The sequence below is a fragment of the Manis javanica genome, chromosome X (genome assembly GCF_040802235.1).
Source record: "Manis javanica isolate MJ-LG chromosome X, MJ_LKY, whole genome shotgun sequence".
Classification (NCBI taxonomy): Eukaryota; Metazoa; Chordata; class Mammalia; order Pholidota; family Manidae; genus Manis; species Manis javanica.
In genome coordinates this window covers 91,840,759-91,860,190 of record NC_133174.1, presented here as the reverse complement: position 1 = coordinate 91,860,190, position 19,432 = coordinate 91,840,759, and positions in this window count along the sequence as shown.

Here is a 19,432-nt window from a genome sequence, read left to right as displayed (position 1 = left end):
CCTGCTGATACCTTAATTTCAGTCCCGTGAAGCTAATCTTGGACTTCTGACCTCTACAACTGTAAGAAAATAAATGTGTTTCTTAAGCTACCCAGTTTGTGAGAATTTATTACAGCAGCACTAGGAAACTAATACAAAGGGGAAGGATGGTTCCTTGATGCCCTTATGTCACTTTAAGTGCATTTGCTAACAGGCCTGAGGGTTATCTGATTCTCGGTCTGGAGAACTGTAGTTTAGCACAACTGATTGGGGTCCAGTCATTTTACGGTTTTGTAAAACTGATAAGATGCAGGGATATTTTATATCTGCTTAAAGAAGACACCATGATTTCGGTTCTTATTGCCCTATGGCACATTAAGCAGCTTTGATTCTAACTTAGCAATACTATTTTAGCATTCCTTTGTTTTTTAACTGACTATATATAAAATACCAGTTTTCATATCCTCTTTTGAGTTAACTCTGTCATCATTCTGGTTTCCTCCTTCACGAGTTAAAATTAAACTTCGACAACATGCTCACTATTGGTATGAAACCTAAAAAAATTGTGGTGGCGGGGAAAACTGGAGGAAGATGCTTCAAACTCTACAGCAGTTCTGTTTGGGGAAGTGGAGTGGGGAGGGGGTTATTGAGGATTCCTTCTGTGTTAAGTAGTTTGTAATGTTATGTTTTCTATAGTATATAAGTTTTCTGTGGTATTTATAATCAGAAAAATGCATTACTTTAAAAAGGAAATGTAAGAAATGATTCACACAGTGTCTGCTCTCAAGTTTAAGATCTGGTTGGAGAGAGAGATACTGCATACAACTAACTCAACATACAAGGCAAAGTGTAATAGATGCCCTTGAAGGAAGTGGGCTATTATCTATTGAGTGTTTATGAGTTACTGAGGTCCGTGTGGGATCATTTACATCATTTCCCCACCACAATGATCCTCTAAGATAGATGCTAGCTTTCTCCATTTGTCAGATGCTGAAGGTGAAGCTGAGAGTGAGTTGCCCACAGTCACTCAGCAAATAAGGGAAAGAACCAGAATTTAAAAATCTGGCTTTTCTGATTCCTAAGCTCATATTCTTCCCTTTCTATTACACTGCCTCCCAGAGAAGTTGGGTCCCATAGGCTGGACTAGGTAGCACTGAAGTCAGTGGGTGTTTTAGACTCGTCATTGGCTCATTAAATAGGGCAGGTGTATCCACAGAACACAGAAGGGAACAGGCAAAGGGCCCTATCTCTTAGATTTACCCACATTAGCGTATGGCTTAGCCTGCTCTCTGTGGTTCCCTGCCCTCCATGTGCTCATCATATTTTTGGCTTTGGGCTCCAGTCCCTCCTTGATTTCCTGACCCTTTGGCTCTCTGCTTCTCTAGTTTACCAATCTCTGCCTGCCTCACTTGACTCTCCAATTTGCTCTTTCCTGTTGGATCAGCTCATTTGCCAATAAGGCATTCCTCCTGCCAGCCTCAACCCCAGGTACTCACATGTGCCAGGCAATCTCCCTTGTCTTCCAGCCTGGAGAGTGGGACTGAACAGGCATAGCCAAGTTAGTAAACTAGACCATCCCTGGGAATAGTATGCAAGAATTATGTGCTTAGGGGGCCAAGCCAGGAATTCAGCACCAAAGCAGAAAACCAGGAACTTTTTAGTTGAAGGATAGGGAGGTGAAAACAGACAAGTTTGAAATCTACTGGTGTAGCCTGACCTGAAAAGCAGTAGGGAGGTGGCTATCAAGACAGGAATGGAAGGAAGGAAAGCAAGTGCTTAGCGCTATGTGAATGCTTCTGAATGAGGTTTGGGGTTTTATTGCCTAATCATTGGAGCCTGCTTTTGCTTGGGCTTTCCCTATAATGCCTAGCAGTGTCAGGCAATGGGGTATAAGCAGAGTGCTGTGGAATCATTGAGGAAAGATTCAGTTCTGATTCAGGAGCTGAGAGGTCACCAGAGGATGTGAGATTTGAACTAAATCTTGAAGGGTATGTGGGGTTGCCACTGGTGGTGGGTGTGGGTGCATTTTAGCTGAGAGAACATTATAGGCAAAGATACAGAGGTATCAATGTCCATGACATATGTGTTCACTGAACAGCAACTCATATAGGGGTGAAGCTCTGAGAAATTATGTCAGAATGGTAGACTGGAACATGGGGGAACCATGGAGAGCCTTACATGTATTGGCTAAGAATCCTGAATTTGAGCCTGTAAGCAATGGGGAATCATTGAAGGCTCTAAAAATCATACAGAAAAACTGACGTTCTGGGGTAATGTACAGTTCTATAAATTTTAACAGGTGTAGAGATGTGTGTAACCACCACTAAATTGGGACACAGAACAGTTCTAATACCCCCATAGAATTCCCTCATACCACCCCTTTATAGTCGCACACTCCCCCTACCCATAACCCCTGGCAACCACTGATCTGTTTTCTGTCCCTATAGTTTCATCTTTTTGAGAATGTCATATAAATGGAATCATACAGTACATAGCCTCTTGCCTTGAAGGTTTTTGAGCAGAGGAGTGACATAGGACTATTTCAGGAAGATCACTTCGTGTTTGTGTGAAGGATGGATTAGATGAGGGTAAAACTGGAAACCAGAAGACCAGCTGCCACACTTCAAACCAGAGATGACCATTCCTTTGGCACATTTGGTTACATACTCATTAAAGGGCTGATTATAGCTAATGAGACAGTTGTGGGAAGAAAAACTAAACTAGGTCATGTTTACATATATGTGAAGTTTTGATATACTTAAGTGTGATTACCCAAAAGATTTAATAGTACACACAGGAAAAACAGCAACAAAAAAACCATGCCACAAAAGGACACATAAAGTATAGCCCAAATTTTGTTTTGATGTGTGTGTGTGTGTGTATGCGATACATATATATATTCATAGAAAAATGGAAGGTATATAAATATACACTAAGATCTTAATTATTTCTGTATGGTGAGATTAGAAGTGATAATTTTCTTCTTTATGAGCTACATTTTCAAAAGCCCTGTTTCCTTCCTGTCCCCCCTCTCCCACCCTGACATCATGAAAATAGGTAGTTTATGTTTAGTTCTTTTGTTCCTTTGTCCTACTTGGTATAATCCTAGGCATATGGTAGACATGATAAATTTTAACTAGTTATTATTTCTGTGTTAATAAAAGAGAGCTGATGTACTGTAATGAAGTGGCTTGGCCAGGATCACACAGCTAATTAAGGGCAAATCAGAATGGAATCTAGAGCACATATTCCTAGTCCAGAATTTTAAAAAACTTTTTATTATAAAAATGCTCAGACATACATGAGAGAATAATATAATGTATTCCTATGTACCATCACCCAGCTTCAACAGTTATCATTTTGCCATTCTTATTTCATCTGGCCTCTAATCATTTTCTTCTTTTCATCTGGTTGGAGGATATTAAAGAAAATTTCACAGTAATTACTTTAGTATGCAACTATAACTGATAAGGATGTTAGGAAATACACATAACCACTATGCCATCATCACATTCAACAAAATTAACGTAATTCCTTAATTTTCAGTCCATATTCACATTTACTCAATGTCTTTTTACACTTGGTTTGTTCAGAGTGGGATCCAAACAAGATCCACCCATTGCACTTGGTTAACAGGTGTCTTAAGTCTCTCTTATGTCATAATAGCCCATCTTCCCTTTTTAAAGTCACCAATTGGTTGAAGAAACTGGCTCTTGTTTTCTGTAGACTATCCTGCACTCTGCATTTGGCCAATTGCTTCCTTACATTGTTTAATTTGCTCTTCTGTTCCCTATGGACCAATAGATAGATCTAGAGGTTTGATTAGATTCTGTGGCAATTTTTAAACAAGGATACCTGATAGATGATGCTATTTACTTCGTATTGCATCATATTATGAGGTGCATTACATCTGTATATCATATTTTGATTTTGATTGATGCTAAGATTGATCAGTGGGTTCAGATGATGCCAGCTTATGGCCCATTATAAAGATCTCCATCACCCTGTAACTAGTAATTGTTGCCTACATCTGTTATTTCATTATGGAATTGCAAAATAGTGATTTTTTAAAAAATACAAACATTTCTTCTGCATTTATTAGCTGGAATATTTCTATAAATAAGAACCTCATTAGCTGTTACTCTGGGGCACAGTTTATATAGGACAGGCAGGATAAATGCTTCAATTTTTCTCTTTATCATTTTTATGAATAAGAAGTAGATACCTTAGCAATCTCCAGTGGTGCTCAACAAAGGTACTTTTGCTTTCAGCATCACTATGAATTTATGCATTTTTATTTGTTTGATGTGCTTCAATACAGTGCAGTCATTCTTTAAGAAAATTATTATTTTATGTTAATTTTAAATTTACAGAAAAATTGCAGGGGTAATACAGAGAGTTCTCACATACCCTTCCTCAATTTCCTCTATTTTTAACATCTTACATTACTATGGTACATTTGTCACAACTAAGAAATCAATATTGGTACACTTTTATTAACTAAATTCCATAGTTTATTCAAGTTTCACTGGTTTTTCCCTAATGCCCTTTCTCTGTCCCAGGATCCCATCTAAGGTACCACGTTACATTTAACTGCCATGTCTCCTTAGCCTCCTTTGGTCTGTGACAGTTTCCCAGACTTACTTGTTGTTGATGACCTAGACAGTTCTGAGAAGTACTGGTCAGGCATTTTGTAGAATGTCTCTCAATTGGGATTTGTATGTTTTTCCCATGATTAGACCCAGGTAATGTGTTCTTGGGAGGAAGACTACAGAAGCCAATTGCCCTTCTCATCACATTGTATCAAGGATGCATGCTATCAACATGACTTAACACTACTGACATTAACTTTGATCACCTAGCTGGGATAGTTAGCATTTGTAAGGTTTTCCTCTGCTGTAAAATTACTCTCCCCCATTCCATACTCTAGGCTTTGGACCCAACTCACTAAGACAAGCTGACATTCAAGGGGTGGAGAGTTAAGTTTCACCTACTTGAGGAGGCAGTATCTACATAAATTGTTTGAAATTCTTCTGTATGGGAGATTTGCATATTCTCTCCCACTTATTTATTTTGTTCAATCACTTATTTATATCATGATATTTATTTTATACTTTGGGCTAATCCAACTATTTTATTCATTCATTCATAAATTCATTTATTCATGGTGCCTTGTTATAATCTGGTGATAGTGGAAATCTAGGTTACCACTCAACTTTTGCTGGCATGGGTCTGGTGGGAACACAAATTTTCTCTAGTTTTTGGCTCGAATAATTATTGTCTAAAGTTTCCTCACTTGCTAGGCTGTCCCTTTGTTAGTGCATTGGATAAAGACAGCAGGCTTTTGTTGGGGCTTTTTTTTTTGTCCGCACCCATTGGCATTTCCAAATTGCTGGCTTCTTCAGTTCAAAGTCAAGGATATATGAGGCAGAAAGAAAACTCAGACACTTTGTACCATGTAGTACCTTGGATCCTGAGGTCTCTTGCCTGCCTTATCTCCACCTTTCAGAGGCTCCTTTGTCTGTTTGTGTCCAGAGTTTTTAGCTGTACTTAGTGGGAGAAACAGGAAAAAGTATGTCTACTTTTTCTAATTAAATGAAGTCTAATACTTCTTCTTCCCAGAAACAGAATTCCAGCAATTGACTTTTGTATATTGACCTGATATCCTGCAATCTCACTAAAATCACTTACTAGTTTCTGGAGTTTTTGTGGAACCTTGGGGTTTTCTACATGGTTTTATTTCTTCCATTCCAATTAGTGTACTTTAAAAAATTTTATAAATCTTTATATATTTTAATTATTTAAATGCCATATCACTGAAAATTTCTTCCCTTTCATTTATTTATTCTTTTGACTTTGCCTATAATGTCCCTTGCCATAGGCAAAAAATGCAGAATTTTTTAAAATTAATAAGCTTTATTTTTAGAGCTGTTTTAGGTCATAGCAAAATTGAACAGAAAGTAGAGTTCCCATATACCCCTGTCCCTTCCCACACACAACCTCCTCTGTCATCAACATCCCACACCAGAATAGTATATTTGTTATAATCTATGAACCTACATTGACACACAGTTATCACCGAAAGACTATAGTTTTACATTAGGGTTCACTCTTGCTGTTTTACATTCTATGCACTTTGACAAAGGTGTAATGACATGTATCTATCATTCTAGTATCATACAGAATCATCATTTCAGTGCCTTAAAAATCCTTTGAACTCTGCCTATTCATCCCTCCCTCCCCTTAACCCTTGGCAATCACCCATCTTTTTACTGTCTCCATAGTTTTGCCTCTTCCTGAATGACATATAGTTCAGATTGGCTTCTTTCACTTAGTAACATGCATTTAATTTTCCTCCATGCTTTTCATGGCTTGATAGCCCAATTCTTTTTAGCTATCATGATTATATATATAGTCATATAAAATGAAATAATATTCCACTGTCTGGATGTACCAGTTTGTTTAACTACTTACTTACTAAAGGATATCTTTGTTGCTGCCAAGTTTTGGTAATTATGAATAAAGCTACTATAAATGTCCATGTACTGGTTTTTATGTGGACATAAGTTTTCAGTTCACTTGGGTATATACCAAGGAGAGTGATTGCCCATTCATATAGTAAGAATATGTTTAGTTTTATAAGAAACCATCAAAATGTCTTCCAAGGTGGCTGTATCATTTTGCATTCCTACCAGCAGTGGATGACAGTTCCTGTTGCTCCACATCCTCACCAGCAGTTGATGTTGTTAGTGTTCTGGATTTTGGCCATTCTAATAGATGTGTGTGGTATCTCATAAAACATCTTTTTCCATCTTTTTTATTTCGATCTATGTGTGTCTTCTAATTTCAATTTAGTTAGTTATCTTGGGGATTACAATTATCATCTTAACTTTATAACAAGCAAGTTTGAATTAATACTAGTTTCAAAAGTATACAAAAGCTGCTCCTTTATAACCCCATCCTTCCCCCTTTATGTTGTTATTGTCACAAATTATGTCTCCATACATCATGTTCCATTAATATAGATTTATAGTTATTGTTTGATGCACTTTTTAAATTTTGGTATCATTAATATACAATCACATGAACAATTGTGGTTACTAGATTCCCCCCGTTATCAAGTCCCCGTTACAGTCACTGTCCATCAGCGTAGGAAGATGCTATAGAGTCACTACTTATCTTTGTGCTATAGTACCTTCACCATGCCCCCGCCTACTTTATGTGTGCAAATTGTAATGCCCCTTATTCCCCTTCTCCCTCCTTTCCCACCCACCCTTCCCACTCCCTTTCCCTTTGGTAGCTGTTTGTCCATTCTTGGGTTCTGTGAGTCTGCTGCTGTTTTGTTCCTTCAGTTTTTGCTTTGTTCTTATGCTCCACAGATGAGTGACATCATTTGGTACTTGTCTTTCTCCACCTGGCTTATTTCACTGAGCATAATACCCTCTAGCTCCATCCATGTTGCAAAAGGTAGGATTTGTTTTCTTCTTATGGCTGAATAATATTCCATTGTGTATATGTACCACATCTTTATCTATTCATCTACTGATGGACACTTAGGTTGCTTCCATTTCTTGGCTATTGTAAATAGTTGCAGGAAAGTCATTTCTTGCCATCTGTATTAGTTTCCTATCACTGATGTAACAAATTATTACAAACTTGGTGCCTAAAATAGTACAAATTTATTACCTTCTAGCTTTGGGATGTTAAAAATCTGTAATGGGTCTCATTAGGCCAAAATCAAGGTGTTGGCAAGACTGCATTCCTTTCAGAAAGTTTTAGGAGTGAACCCATTTCTTTGCCTTTTCCAGCTTCTAGAGGCAGCCTACATTCCCTGGCTCCTTGCCTCCTTCCTCCGTCTTCAAAGCTGGCAACAGACGGTCATGTTCTTCTCCCATCACCTCACTCTGACCTCTTCTTCTGCCTCCCTCTTTCACTTTTAAGGATCCTTGTGATTATATCAGGCTCATCTGGATTATTCAGAATAATCTCCCATTTTGAGGCCACCTGATTAGCAACGTTAATTTTACCTGCAACCTTAATTCCCTTTTGCCATATACGGTGACATATTCACAGCTTCCAGGGATTAAGATGTGGATATCTCTGGGGGGCCATTACACTGCTTACCACACCATCACTTGGCAAATGTTTAACTGTGCTGTGCATAGACAGCTTCATGCTCTGCCTTAGGGAGTAATCTGTGTGAGACAGAACTTACTCAGAAAAGGGTAAGTAACAATAGAAGGTTTCACAGGCTACCAGAGAGATAAGGAGATAAGGGGAACTCCTGCTATGAAAATTAGAAGAGGGTGTGGTATGATTATTGAGGTGTTTAGAGAACGCTTCCTAGAAGAGGCAGGACTTGCTCAATCAGTCTTAAAGAAAGGGCAAGACTTGAATATTGTCTCAACAATTTTGAAACATTGAACTGAATTCAATGAGTAGAACAAATCTTACATACTGTTTAATTAAACCAGGAGGCCATGCGACTGAGGTGGCCTTTGTAAGCAAACCAAAACCTACACCTATAAATACCTCAAGGTTTAAAAGTAGTAACCCAAGGATAACCACTTACAAACAGCTAACTAGGCTGAAACTATAGCTAATCAAATCATTTCCTGTTTTTGTCTCCCTACCTTCTTTATATAAGTCATTCTCTGGCTCCTGTCAGTGGAGCACCCCTAACCATTTCCAGTTTGGTACTGCCAATTCTGATCAATTTTTGCTCAGGTAAACTCTTAATATGCCTCAGTTTATCTTTTAGCAAGGTACACTTTTGAGTGCAGCTTTCCAATATAACAGTTGTCAAATGAAAGTACTAACTGCTATTCAACTGATGTCTCTGTAACACTTGTCAGCTTAAAAAGCACTGTTATAAGCTAATTTGAGGCTCACCAAAAATCCTGTGAGGGAAACAGGGATGGCAGGGAGCCACAAGAGCATAACAGACATAAGGGAGCAGCAGAGTTTCATAATCTTACAGAGTGTGTATAATTATGGCCCCTAATTTAGAAGTTCTGCTCCCTTTTTCAATGGTAAAAGAAAGTGCCATGGGGTTTAGGTCCTCTGTTTATATTGTCTTAGGGATCATCGTCATCACAGGAGTAAGCAACTATGGAGTACCATTTTAACTTGTTTAATTCTCACAACAACCTAATTTATGGATAAGTGAAATGAGGCAGACTTCAAACCAGGTAGAATAGTTCTGGAATCTGTGTTGCTAACCACTAAGCCGTATCGCCTCACTGCTTTTTCCCTGCTACCACCCTGCCTTCTGCCTGTCGATACAAGCTATTACCCAGACATTTTTTCCACGAGGATCCAGAAGACTCAGTTACAGATGAAGAAACTGAGGCCTAGAAAAATTAGAGTTTTCCGAGGCAGCATTGGGTGAGTGGGGAGCTGGGAGTTAAATCCAGCTCCGACATACAATGTTGTCTTTAAGAGAGGCTACTTTGTGAGGTCTGGTTTTGTTGCCACATAGTGAAAAGAATTGATTTCAAACGATTCCCCATGCATCAGTTACTTTTATCATTATGCGATGTTTCATTTTTTGGACACTGTGATCGAGGCCAGATTAGTACCTTTAGAGGCTCTAAGCTCTGGAAAGAGGAGGATGTCCTCCCAACACCATTTTTTTTTTTTAGAGGGCATCTCATATTTATTGATCAAATGGTTGTTAACAACAATAAAATTCAGTATAGGGGGGTCAATGCTCAATGTACAATCATTAATCCATCTCAAGTCTAATTCTCGTCAGTCTCCAATCTTCTGAAGCATAACGAACAAGTTCTTACATGGCCAACACCATTTTTTATGGGTTAAAACTAAAAACAATTATAAATAGTAAAATAAATATGACAAAGTACCAATTTTTCCCATCATGACTACTTAAACTTTTCTTTTTAAAATTTTTTTATTATTTTTTATGGAAATACATAAAATAAAATGCACAAATCTTCGTGTATAGAACAATCAAATTCTTAAAATCATTTTTCTGGGAGTCCTAAGCACATGTTTAAACTGTTAAATAATTTAGCCCTGACTTACATATTAATTCCTGGAAACGCTGCACAAGAGTTATAATTGTGAAGGTAAGTTTAGGACAAAGTAACAGAGACAAGCGATCAGGAACAAGACAGACCAAGCAAGTCACAGAAGGGGCTCTGTGTTTGCAGTTAACAAATACCCACCTACCATGGGTGGGATCAACCATGTACAGGAAAGCTTTCCCAAAGAATGCAGCCTATGGTGTAACTGTGGATAAGTTACTGAAGACTTTCAGTACTACCTGGAGGTCTCCAGGAAGCAGACAACCTCAAATTTAATTACTGTCAATCTATAAACTAGGGAAATGCAAACATTAAGCCAGTCAATTGAAACAAAAAGGATGGGGAAGTATTATAATGTCTAAAGCCAAAGGAAAGAAAACAATTCTTGGAGAATTTACAAAAAAGGGAGGTTGATGATAAGAATTTTTTAGTGTGTCCAGTATTGCCTAAGGAAGAGGGGCTTCACATTTGGGGCATGAATATTTTGTTGGATTAGCTGGGGTATAGTCTTATTTTATTTTATTTTTTCCTTTGTATTTTCAGCACCCAATGCAGGGGTAGGCCTCCCTCAAGGTTTATTTATTTACAGTTTTTACATTAAGGTATTATTGATACACACTCTTATGGAGGTTTCACATGAAAAAAAATGTGGTTACTACATTCACCCATATTATCGAGTCCTCCCCCCACCTCATTGCAGTCACTGTCCATCAGGGTAGTAAGATGTCACAGAGTCACTACTTCTCTTCTCTGTGCTACACTGTTTTCCCCGTGATCCCCCCCCCCCCCACACCATGTGGACTAATCGTAATACCTGTCAATCTCCTTCTCCCTCCCTCTCCACCCACCCTCCCCAACCGCTCCCCTTTGATAACTGCTAGTCCCATCTTGGAGTTTGTGAGTCTGCTGCTATTTTGTTCCTTCACTTTTATTTCATTGTTATACTCCACAAATGAGAGAAATCATTTAGTACTTGTCTATCTCTCCCTGGCTTATTTCACTGAGCATAATACTCTCCAGCTCCATCCATGTTGTTGCAAATGGTAGGATTTGTTTCTTTCTTATGGCTGTATAGTATTCCATTGTGTATATGTACCACCTCTTTTTTATTCATTCATCTACTGATGGACACCTCGGTTGCTTCCATATCATGGCTATTGTAAATAGTGCTGCAATAAACATAGGGGTGCATATGTCTTTTTGAATCTGAGAAGTTGTATTCTCTGGGTAAATTCCTAGGAGTGGAATTCCTGGGTCAAATGGTATTTCTATTTTTAGTTTTCTGAGGAACCTCCACATTGCTTTCCACAATAGTTGAACTAGTTTACATTCCCATCAGCAGTGTAGCAGGGTTCCCATTTCTCTGAATCCTTGCCAGAATTTGTTGTTCTTAGTCTTTTCAATGCTGGCCATCCTAACTGGTGTGAGGTGATATCTCATTGTGGTTTTAATTTGAATTTCCCTGATAAGTAGCGATGTAGAGCATCTTTTCATGTGCCTGTTGGCCATCTGAATTTCTTCTTTGGAAAATTGTCTGTTCAGATGCTCTGCCTATTTTTTGATCAGATTATTTGCTTTTTGGTTTTTGAGTTGTGTGTGTTTTTATATATTTTGGGTGTTAACCCCTTATCGGATATGTTGTTTACAAATATATTCTCCCATACTGTAGTATGCCTTTTTGTTCTGCTGATGGTGTCCTTTGCTGTACAGAAGCTTTTTAGCATGATGTAGTCTCAATCATTCATTTTTGCTTTTGTTTCCCTTGCCTGGGTAGATATGTTCATGAAAAAGATGCTCATGTTTATGTTCAAGAGAGTTTTGCCTGTGTTTTCTTCTAAGAGTTTTATGGTTTCATGACTTACATTCAGGTCTTTGATCCATTTCGAGTTTACTTTTGTGTATAGGGCTAGACAATAATCCAGTTTCATTCTCTTGCATGTAGCTGTCCAGTTTTGCCAACACCAGTTGTTGAAGAGGCTGTCATTTCCCCACTGTGTGTCCATGGCTCCTTTATCATATATTAATTGACCATGCTTGGGTTTATATCTGGACTCTCTAGTCTGTTCTATTGGTCTATGATTCTGTTCTTGTGCCAGTCCCAAATTGTCTTGATTACTGTGGCTTTGTAGTAGAGCTTGAAGTCAGGGAGCATAATTCTGCCTGCTTTATTCTTCCTTCTCAGGATTGCTTTAGCTATTTGGGGTCTTTTGTGGTTCCATATGAATTTTAGAACTATTTACTCTAGTTCATTGAAGAATCCTGTTGGTATTTTGATAGGGATTGCACTGAATTTGTAGATTGCTTTAGGCAGGATGGCCATTTTGACAATATTAATTCTTCCTATCCATGAGCACAGGATGTATTTCCACTTATTGGTATCTTCTTTAATTTCTCTCATGAGTGTCTTGTAGTTTTCAGGGTGTAGGTCTTTCACCTCCTTGGTTAGGTTTATTCCTAGGTATTTTATTTTTTTTGATGCAATTGTGAATGGAATTGTTTTCCTGATTTCTCTTTCTGCTAGTTCATCATTAGTGTATAGGAATGCCACAGATTTCTGTGTATTAATTTTGTATCCTGCAACTTTGCTGAATTCAGATACTATATCTAGTAGTTTTGGAGTGGATTCTTTAGGGTTTTTTATGTACAGTATCATGTCATCTGCAAAGAGTTACAGTTTAACCTCTTCTTTACCAATCTGGATTCCTTGTATTTCTTTGTGGTGTCTGATTGCCATGGCTAGGACCTCCAGTACTATGTTGAATAGAAGTGGGGAGAGTGGGCATCCTTGTCTTGTTCCCCATCTTAAAGGAAAAGCTTTCAGCTTCTTGCTGTTAAGTAGGATGTTGGCTTTGGGTTTGCCATATATGGCCTTTATTATGTTGTGGTACTTGCCTTCCATACCCATTTTGTTGAGAGTTTTTATCATGAATTGATGTTGAATTTTGTCGAATGCTTTTTTCAGCATCTATGGAGATGATCATGTGGGTTTTGTCCTTTTTGTTGATGTGGTGGATGATGTTGATGAAATTTCGCATGTTGTACCACTCTTGCATCCCTGGCATAAATCCTACTTGAACATGATGGATGATCTTTTTGATATATTTTTGAATTCAGTTTGCTAATGTTATGTTGAGTATTTTTACATCTATGTTCATCAGGGATATTGGTCTGTAATTTTCTTTTTTTGTGGTGTCTCTGCCTGGATTTGGTATTAGAGTGATGCTGGCCTCATAGAATGAGTTTGGAAGTATTCCTTTTTCTTTTACTTGTTGGAAAATTTTAAGGAGAATGGGTATTAGGTCTTCACTAAATGTTTGATAAAATTCAGTGGTAAAGCAGTCTGGTCCAGGAGTTTTGTTCTTAGGTAGTTTTTTGATTACCCATTCGATTTCATTGCTGGTAATTGGTCTGTTCAGATTTTCTGTTTCTTTCTGGGTCAGCCTTGAAAGGTTGTATTTTTCTAGAAAGTTGTCCATTTCTTCTAGTTTATCCAGTTTGTTAGCATATAATTTTTCATAGCATTCTCTAATAATTCTTTGTATTTCTATGGTGTCCGTAGTGATTTTTCCTTTCTCATTTCTGATTCTGTTTATGTGTGTAGACTCTCTTTTTTTCTTGATAAGTCTGGCTATGGGTTTATCTATTTTGTTTATTTTCTCAAAGAACCAGCTCTTGCTTTCATTGACTCTTTCTATTGTTTTATTATTCTCAATTTTATTTATTTGTACTCTAGTCTTTATTATGTCCCTCCTACTGACTTTGGTCCTCATTTGTTCTTCTTTTTCTTGTTTCATTAATTGTCAGTTTAGACTGTTCATATGGGTTTGTTTTTCTTTCCTGAGGCAGGCCTGTATTGCAATATACTTCCCTCTTTTCACGGCCTTCGCTGCATCCCACAGATTTTGCGGTGTTGAATCATTGTCATTTGTCTCCAATATTGCTTGATCTCTGTTTTTATTTGGTCATTGATCCATTGGTTATTTAGGAGCATGTTGTGAAGACTCCATGTGTTTCTGGTCTTTTTCATTTTCTTTGAGTAATTTATTTCTAGTTTCATACTTTTGTGGTCTTAGAAGCTGGTTGGTACAATTTCAATCTTTTTGAATTTACTGAGGCTCTTTTTGTGGCCTAGTATATGATCTCTTCTTGAAAATGTTCCATGTGCACTTCAGAAGAATGTGTATCCTGATGCTTTTGGGTGGAGTGTTCTGTAGATGTCTGTTAGGTTCATCTGTTCTAATATGTTGTTCAGTGCCTCTGTGTCCTTACTTATTTTCTATCTGGTTGATCTGTCCTTTGGAGTGAGTGGAGTGTTGAAGTCTCCTAAAATGAATGCATTGCATTCTATTTCCCCCTTTAGTTCTGTTAGTATGTGTTTCACGTATTAGGTTCCCCTGTGTTGGCTGCAGAGTTATTTATAATGGTTATCCTCTTGTTGGACTGATCCCTTTACTATGTAATGTCCTTCTTTGTCTCTTGTGACTTTCTTTGTTTTGAAGTCTATTTTGTCTGATACATGTACTGCAACCCTTGCTTTTTTCTCACTATTAGTTGCATTAAATATGTTTTTCCATCCCTTCACTTTCATTCTGTGTATGTTTTTGGGTTTGAAGTGAGTCTCTTGTAGGCAGTATATAGACATGTCTTGTGTTTTTATCCATTCAGTGACTCTATGTCTTTTGATTGGTACATTCAGACCATTTACATTTAGGGTGATTATTGATAGGTATGTACTTATTGCCATTGCAGGCTTTAGATTCATGGTTACCAAAGGTTCAAGGGTAACTTCCTTACTAATTAATAGTCTAACTTAACTCAGTATGCTATTACAAACACAATATAAAGGTTCTTTTTTTTCTCTTCTTTTTCTTCCTCCGCCATTCTTTATATATTAGGTATCATATTCTGTACTCTTTGTCTATGCCTTGACAGACTTTGGGGGTAGTTGATTTAATTTTGCATCTGCTTAACAATTAATTGTTCTACTTTCTTTACTGTGGTTTTATTTCCTCTGGTGTGATATAGTCTTATTTTAACAGGGCCCAACTAATCCTGAAGTTGCAGCTTAATAATAATATTCCATTAAGTTCATCTATCTTTGCTCAGCTTCTGTGCTTACCAACTTATCAATTGACTTCCTAGTACTCTGATATTGGGAATGTGGGCCCCTACCCACAGACACTAGGCTCCATTCAGTGGAGCATATACATAATCTTTCAGATAATACATAAATTGTCATTGAGATTGTAAATCATTCTCTTACAAATCACAAGATCTCAAGGTTAGAGTATACTTCAAAGACACTCAATTAGCCATCCACCTGGTGCTGAAATTTCCCCTATAAAGCAGTTGGCAAGGCTCATTTTTCTCAAGTAACAGGAAACTCATTATCTGTTCACTTCTTTGAACACCTGTGTTAGATAATTCTGGTTTATATTGGACAAAAATGTGTTACTTTAGAGCCTCCAGTCCTAAATTGAATCCTTGGATCCAAATACAAAACAAACTAAACCATCTTCAAGAAAAAATGAAACATATATAAGCTCATGTCCCTGACAAACTTCTTTTCCTGGCCAAATTCCCTACATTCTTTCACCTCCTTATACAGAATGGGCTGAACCATTACATCGTTCTGGCCACCCGTCCACGGGCAGGCTTTAGTTTCACTTTTAAGATGCGGTCTTAGGCATGGTCAAGTGTTTTTGTAAAAGGTGCAAAAGCAAGATATGTTCATCACAAATGTTTAAGACGACTGTCTCCACTCTTCTCTGTGTCACACTTTCCTTTGTGTCAAGTGATGCTTGAATGGCTGTGAGCATTTCTGGAATAGAGCTAAGGGGAAATTTTGTTGGTGGCATGTTTAGTTTGGGTTTAGGAGAATATTATTATGTGGTTCAATTCCATGTACAGTTAACTGATTGCTAGCTATCTTAGTGTGGGAATGGCTTCCAGGAACACTCCTATCACCCACTGTGTTAATTTCACTCGGCAGTGTGATACTAAGTTGCAGGTGTATTAGGAAGCTAATGAAAGTGTTATGTTATTTTTATGAGTTGTGTGATGTTGAAGAGATTTTTCAGCTTCTTAAAATATAGAATGTGCTGTACATTGAGCTGGATTTTATGGTATGTACTTTATACCTCAGTAAAGCTGTTTAAAATGTGTTGTAAATAAATATTAAATAAATAAATTTTAAATAAATATTCACTTTGTGCCTAAAGTCAAATAAGAATATATAGCCAGGTATCTACAAAAAGCTATACCAAGCATCATACTTAAGAGTGAAATGGTGAAAGAATCCCCTTTGAGACTGGGAATTAGACAAGGGGATTGCTATTATTGCCTTCATTCAACTTGGTATTAGAAATTCTAGTGGGTGCACTAAGCCAAGAAAAAGAAACAGTGGATATAAGAGTCAGAAAGTAAGAAATAAAATTGTCATTATGCCAAAGAATATAACTGCATTTATAGAAAATCTAAAAGTCTAATACAGAAATATCATTAGAACTAATAAGTGAGTTTAACAACATTGCTGGATAAAAAAATCAATATGTAAAAACCAGTTGTACTTTTATATAATAGTCACAAAATTAAAAATTAAAATTAAAAATATATAATTTACGATCCTATAAAAATACACTTATCAGTAAATGTAACAAAGGAGGTGAAAGAGGAAATCAAATCTAAAATTTACATGACAGTGCAAAAGTCCAAGAACAGCCAAGGCACTCTTGAAGAACAAGGAGGGGAAACTTGCCTTATCAAATTTCAAGACTTTTAAAAACCATAGGAATTAAGGTTGTGGCATAGAGAAAACAGAATAGAATTCAAGAATAAACCCACCCATGAATAGACATTTGATGTGTAATAGAACTGACATTTTAAATCATTGAAGAAAGTGTACTTTAAAAAATGGTGCTGGGGGCAGAGCCAAGATGGCGGCGTGAGTAGAGCAGTGGAAATCTCCTCCCAAAAACACATAGAGCTATGAAAATATAACAAAGAAAAATCTTCCTAAAATAGAGACCACAGGACACAGGACAACATCCAGACCACATCCACACCTGCAAGAACCCAGCGCTTTGCCAAGGGGGTAAGATACAAGCCCCGGCCCGGCGGGACCTGAGCGCCCCTCCCCCCAGCTCCCGCCGGGTGGAAAGAAACCGGAGCGGTCTTTTTTTTTTTTTTTTTTTATTTGGCGAGTGCTTTTTGGAAGCCTTAAAGGGACAGGGACCCCGTTGCTAGGGAGGCAGGGTGGCGGGACTGGTGAGCGGGTGCCTGGGACCGGTGCCTGAGGACAAAGAATATCCCGTGTTTTTCCCAGCGGGACCGGAGGGCGGGTGCCTGAGGCTGGCACCTGAGGACGGAGGAAATCGCGCGTTTCCCCCCTTTTTTTTCTCTCTTTTTGGCGAGTGCTTTTTGGAAGCCTTAAAGAGACAGGGACCCTGATGCTAGGAAGGCAGGGCGGTGGGACTGGTGAGCGGGTGCCTGGAACCGGCGCCTGAGGACACAGAATATCGCACATTTTTCCCTGCGGGACCAGTGGGCGGATGCTTTTTGGAAGCCTTGAAGGGACAGGGATCATGGTGCTAGGGAGGCAGGGCAGCAGGACCAGTGAGCGGGTGCCTGGGACTGGCGCCTGAGGACAAACAAAAAAAATCAAGTGTTTTTTCCTTTCTTTTTTTTTCTGTTCACTCTCTCATTGTTGCTGTTCTTGTTTTGGCTTGGAGAGTGCTTTTTGGAAGTCTTAAAGGGGCAGTACAGGTCACTTAGACCAGAGGCAGGGAATCTGGGGACCTCTGGGCACTCTAATCCCCTGGACAGCAGGGAGCACAGAGGCCCCTTACGGAGATAAATAACCTCCCAGCCACTCCCCCTCCTACAGGGCTCCACCATTTTGGAAGGGCAGCCCCAGCCAGGCCACGCCCACAGCAACAGCGGAGATAAACCCCATAGCACCGGGCAGGAAGCAGAAGCCCTGTCTGCACACAGCTGCCCAGCACAAGCCACTAGAGGTCGCTATTCTCCCAGGAAAAGGCCACAAACCAACAAGAAGGGAAGCTCTTCCAGTGGTCACTTGTACCAGCTCTGCACACTCTCTATCACCATGAAAAGACAAAACTACAGGCAGACAAAGATCACAGAGACAACACCTGAGAAGGAGACAGACCTAACCAGTCCTCCTGAAAAAGAATTCAAAATAAAAATCATGAACATGCTGACAGAGATGCAGAGAAAAATGCAAGAGCAATGGGATGAGATGCAGAGAAAAATGCAAGAGCAGTGGGATGAAGTCCAGAGGGAGATCACAGATGTCAGGAAGGAGATCACAGAAGTGAAACAATCCCTGGAAGGATTTATAAGCAGAATGGATAAGATGCAAGAGGCCATTGAAGGAATAGAAGCCAGAGAACAGGAACGTATAGAAGCTGACATAGAGAGAGATAAAAGGATCTCCAGGAATGAAACAACACTAAGAGAACTATGTGACCAAGCCAAAAGGAATAATATTCGTATTATAGGGATACCAGAAAAAGAAGAAAGAGGAAAAGGGATAGAAAGTCTCTTTGAAGAAATAATTGCTGAAAACTTCCCCAAACTGGGGGAGGAAATAATCGAACAGACCATGGAATTACACAGAACCCCCAACAGAAAGGATCCAAGGAGAACAACACCAAGACACATAGTAATTAAAATGGCAAGGATCAAGGACAAGGAAAGAGTTTTAAAGGCAGCTAGAGAGAAAAAGGTCACCTATAAAGGAAAACCCATCAGGCTAACATCAGACTTCTCGACAGAAACCCTACAAGCCAGAAGAGAATGGCATGATATACTTAATGCAATGAAACAGAAGGGCCTTGAACCAAGGATACTGTATCCAGCACGACTATCATTTAAATATGATGGTGGGATTAAACAATTCCCAGACAAGCAAAAGCTGAGGGAATTTGCTTCCCACAAACCACCTCTACAGGGCATCCTACAGGGACTGCTCTAAATGGGAGCACCACTAAAAAGAGCACAGAACAAAACACACAACATATGAAGAATGGAGGAGGAGGAATAAGAAGGGAGAGAAGAAAAGAATCTCCAGACAGTGTATATAACAGCTCAATAAGCGAGCTAAGTTAGGCAGTAAGATACTAAAGAAGCTAACCTTGAACCTTGGGTAACCACGAATCAAAAGCCTGCAATGGCAATAAGTACATATCTCTCAATAGTCACCCTAAATGTAAATGGACTTAATGCACCAATCAAAAGACACAGAGTAATAGAATGGATAAAAAAGCAAGACACATCTATATGCTGCTTACAAGAAACTCACCTTAAACCCAAAGATACGCATAGACTAAAAGTCAAGGGATGGAAAAACATATTTCAGGCAAACAACAGTGAGAAAAAAG